This window comes from Aplysia californica, unplaced genomic scaffold, assembly GCF_000002075.1.
Source record: "Aplysia californica isolate F4 #8 unplaced genomic scaffold, AplCal3.0 scaffold00707, whole genome shotgun sequence".
NCBI lineage: Eukaryota > Metazoa > Mollusca > Gastropoda > Aplysiida > Aplysiidae > Aplysia > Aplysia californica.
This window is the reverse complement of record NW_004797977.1, coordinates 218,324-223,333: the sequence shown is the minus strand read 5'-3', so window position 1 is coordinate 223,333 and position 5,010 is coordinate 218,324. Positions and strand designations below refer to the sequence as shown.

The 5,010-nt window shown below is 38.7% G+C and overlaps 1 long non-coding RNA gene across 1 annotated transcript in view; it reads right to left on the bottom strand.

The window, feature by feature from the left end:
• Positions 1–931: 931 nt before the first annotated feature.
• LOC101849963 overlaps positions 932–5,010 on the bottom strand; it is a 10,254-nt gene continuing 6,175 nt past the window's right edge. Inside the window, exons 2-3 of the long non-coding RNA XR_004859160.1 lie at positions 3,111–3,420; positions 932–1,251 (exon numbers count right to left, since the gene is read on the bottom strand). This is a non-coding gene — a long non-coding RNA (uncharacterized LOC101849963). The remainder of the gene's footprint in view (positions 1,252–3,110; positions 3,421–5,010) is intronic.

The window sequence follows — 5,010 nt, the reverse complement described above, 5'->3', positions numbered from 1 at the left end:
GTTGTTTTGTATGATGAGAGGAATCCTTGGATTTTCTGCCTACTTTTTTATTGTGATTGTTTTGCTGGTGCTGATCGTTATGTTATATTGTCTCCGTAGTCTTCATTGAATTTGGTAATTTGGTGATGTGGTAATGAAGGGTTTGCTTATCCTTATTTTCAGGCTTTGATAACCAGCTTTTAGTAATTCATTCAAGAAGTTTAGTTGTTTTTTTTAAAACATCTTTGGTAATTCCATTTAATTAAATAAAACAGGTGATAGAACGCAACCTTGTGACACCCCAGCTGAAGGTTTTGAACCAACCCGTGGGTCCTGTAACGTTCTTACTCCGTTGTGGCTGATCATGTAGGGGCGTAGTTGGGCTTGGTTCGTGGATAACTCTAAGCTACACTAACGTGTTAACAAACCCTTACCACAATCTCTAGCTTCGAATCCCAAATTCTAACCAACAGTGATACTGTCCCCTAATCTCTATCATAATTTTTTAAAATGTAACTCTTAGCTGAATTTTGAACCAGCGCACTAGTCAAATAGAAGCGAATCATAATCCTTGATCAGTCTCCATTACTAACCAAGCAATATCATAAACATAAACGTCATTCCCAACCATACCTCATTGCAAAATTTGCTTTAAATAAATCATTAGGAACAAAATGAGTCTCTTGCTCTCTCTTGTCTTAAACTCTTCCCCCTAGACTTGGATTCGAAGACCCTATGTCGGAATCTCCACAACTTCATGTGTAATAAGTGTCGGAATGAGTAGGCAAACAACAACAACAACAACAACAACAACAACAACAACAACAACAACAACAACAACAACAACGACAACAATAACAACAACAATAACAACAGCAACATTGGTATGAACAATAGTAACAAGAATATCAACCACACAAGCAGCAAAAAAACAACAACCACAAAACGTATAAATGCTTTGTGTTGTTTTATTGACAAGTCAACAATACAAAATCTTGCATAAATTAAGCGTTTTCTCAATGTGTATATTGACATAGTGGAAGACATCGTGTTTGATTTTTTCTCCAGGTTATCTCCAATCGAATCATTGTCTAAATAAAACCCAAATGGCGTGTCCCTCTCTTTAGAAGGTGGTCGTAGAGGTGGTGGTGGAGGCAGTGGTAGGTCAGGCAGCTTGCTGATCTTTGGGGACTCCGGTCGTGTCTTCAGCCCCCCCCCCCCCCCCCAATCCCGACACTGGTGATTTATTCCTGTCCAGGAAAAGTTGATGGTCTGTATCAGAAGACAGTGATGAAATCAGAGGGTGAAAATGGATACTGCGAGATGAGTGCAGATAATGAACACGATAACTCAACACTGATAACCAATTCCTGACTAGTAAAAGTTGGTGGTCAATATCAGAAAACGTTGATGATAGAATATAAGAGGGCAACATTGGACACTGAGATTTGAGTGCAGATAATAAACACGACATATCAACGCTGATAATTCATTTCTTGACCAGGAAAAGTTGAATGTCAGTAACAGAAGACGTTGATGAAATAGAAGGATGAAATGGACAATACAGGATGAGTGCCGATAATAGCAGCGATATACGGACAACTCGTTATTCCATCTTGTCCAGGAAACGTTGACCTTAAAATGTGTGTTGTTGGATTATTCCAGATCTCAATTCAATTGACTTGGAGATGGGAATTATGTTCGAAATCCTGACATTATTTTATTCTCTCTGAATGAATTTTATACATAATATTATGTCTTATCGTAAAAAGAGGGGGGGGGGGGGGGTGGGGGTGGGTGGGGTGAAGACATGCGAATGTCCAAGTATCATAAGTATAACTTCTTTCTTTACTTGGGTATTCAACAAAGTTGTGCGCCTTTTATTGCGATATTTCCCATAAAGTTAGTTGTAAGGTGCCCCTGCCCCCTTTTATATCTCTAATTACATATTTTTACACTGCATGAACAGGTTTTGTATTGGATTGTTTAACAGCACAGTGAAAACTCTAAAGTACCACAAAGGTCTAAAATCATCAATTTTGATGACAACGTTCAGTGCTTTTAATCGCAATGAGCACGTGTTAAGTTCAGTACAGTAAAGTAAACTGGATAAACTGGAAAAAAACCCAGACTCTGTCAACTAAACCCAACAAAACAGAGATATAACTAAAATGGCTGAAGAACTGAATAAAATGAAAATTACAGCAATCTCACCAGGGCTTATAGAAGGTAAACAAAATGTAATGGGACTGAAAGAGAGATAACGTATAATAATGAAAATGGACAACAATAAAAACAAAATATTTAATAACTTCCCCAAGGTAAACTAGGGGACATTTTTCCAAACTAAAGTACATGTGTATATTTGTATACAATGGGCAAAACCAAACTGATCCTGGCCTTTATGACAAGTTGTAAAATGAAAACATACTATTTATAAATTTTTATTGTTACTTAAAAGAGTTGTTTTAAATCACAAATATATTTACACTGAATTTAAATATGTTAACTTTTTAGCATTTTAAAGTCAATTAGTTAACCAGTCGTGGAGTGAACTTTTGCGAAGGTGAACAACTTGTGTTTCGCGCGCTCATATGACCTTAGCAGTTGCGAGCGCCGTAAAACCCTATACTACATACATACATACAAACTGATCAGACAGATGTGCACCAGTACGGCTCAGTAGGCTCAAGTATAAGTTAAATTGTGTCCACTCAAAACTTTTGTTCACACAGTCTGCCTCTGTTTCTAAAAAATACGTGATGCTTTGCTGGAACTCTTGTGGTTTTGGGTCGTCGTACTACAGATATTGCATGTGTCCTCTGTGCTTGTTGTCTTTACTCCGTTTTTTAATGAATGTTGCCTCGACCTTATAATTTGTGATTGCTTCTTATCATGTTTATTATTTTTTTCTTTGGTTGGGGGCGAATGTGATAGGGGGGGGGGCGTGGTTGTTTATTTTGGATTTTCATTTATCTCCTGAATAATTTTGAATGTTTCAAATATACAACAATAATATAATATACACTTTATTATTGCTCTTTGGATATGTCAGGATTATTTCGTTCTTCAATCTCTCCCCTTTGCGGTATGTTGCAAAAGCATACTATCTAATTATTATTATATCTTACCCTTTTCCATTGCCAGGCAGCCACGTGAGTTTTCCATCGCCAGACTTTAAAAAAAATCCATTCTCGATCTTTTTGTCTTCTTGAAGCAGCGATTCAGATGGCAGCACGGAGAATTCCCGACTGTCAGCATTTGGAAGCAGTCCCCGCCACGGACGTGTGGGCGGTTTCCTATTGCGAGGTGGCCAATCACCTGAGTCCCGGCGATCGCATCCCGATGTCTTCCCGACGTGCCCGTGAAAGACGAGGAAAAGAACCAGTAGAAGGGACGGGAGAAACGAGAGCCTCATGGTGTTGTCAGCTTGTCTCGGGGCTAGGAGAAGAAATACAGAAATAAAAACAATAGCTCTATCAATTCACAAACTTTGCCAAACTACTGTGAGGGTAAAATCAAGCAAAGAGCTACTTCACGAGTGAAAGCGGACAAGAAAGAGAAGCACGGCTAATCTTTCTTTTCTAGATGAGTTCACAAACAAATCTTTTGAGTGTGTTCTTGTTTGACAAGATACAGCTGTTCATCTCATTTGGTATAGGAGAGCGATTTACTGCGTTCTGCTTTTTTGTCCATTGACGATCGTATGATATATATATTTAAACATGATCACACCCTTACGAGTACGAAGTGCAAACAATGAGACTTGTCTTACGTCAGAAAGGCCAAGATAAGTCAAGTTGAGAACGAACACTTTTCAACGAGTCTCGACGTCGAAAGATGAGGCCGCTGGACTTTAGACAAGGACGAGTGGCATCGTGTGCTCACCCTTTTCCTTAGACGTGAGCTGATACCTACGTGATGACTAGATGTACCAAGGCGATGTACAGTGGCTCTAAAGTCCTCAGTCTCTCTTTTATGCACACAGCCACCACAGCTGTTGACACGATGATAATTTGTTCTCTGATTTAAAACACTCTATGATACCATTGAAATACCTTATTGTCTTAATTCACGCCGTCGTCCGTTTCATGTTGAAATTAGTTGCTCTTAATTCTGATTAGGTTTGTTGTAATGGAGGTTATCTCTGAACATTCTGGGGACATAATATTACAATTTTACGAGCCCAAATCTATAAATATTTCCGAAATAGACACGAGATGAATTGGAAGAAAATATGAGATTGACGCCATCTAATTAGTAGAAAATAGTGCGTATAATAGAGTTGAATAGTGTATTACGTGCGTACTTAGTATGACAAGTAACTGTTACATATTATTATAGAGTTTCCGAGATTATGATAGAATAGATCTAAGTCATTGATCTGCAAGCAACCATGATTTTAGAAATAATGATGATGATGAGTGATGATGTGGGATTGAGTTAAAGTAATGTTAGCATTAGTTCTATCTTCTCCTGGTCCAATGAGTCACGAGGGATGTGGGCACCCTCTATCCCGTTCTCTACTGGAACCATCTTTTATGTCGCTGTGAAGTTCCGAAAAGGTGGGCACAGTCTCTGCTAAGGTGACACTGTTAGTGTTAGTCTAATCTATCGGGCCAAGACAAGTGTCAAGAGGAGTTAAGGGGGAAGACAGTATAGTGGCAGTTATGTCGGGGTATTCATAAGCAGGTTGTAGTAGCAAGTTGGCAAACAGATTATGAACTTTAAAAATGCAGCATTCTACTCCCTAATCATTTACCCCAATATTATACTTATCGCGTCCTATTAAACTTGCGGAGATTCTGACACAGGATCCTCGAACAAAAGTTGAGTAAGGCACAATTTACACATAATATTGTATCCCCTCGCCTCAAGGAGAACGACCTCATGCTCCCAAATCACGTACCCTGTGTCTAAATCCCCAATGTCTTGTCCAATATTATTGGTATAATTTCAATGCTAACGTTTGGAAGCATTTCTTACGTTTAACAAGCCAATATTGTGCAGATGCTGGCTAGATGTGTTTTG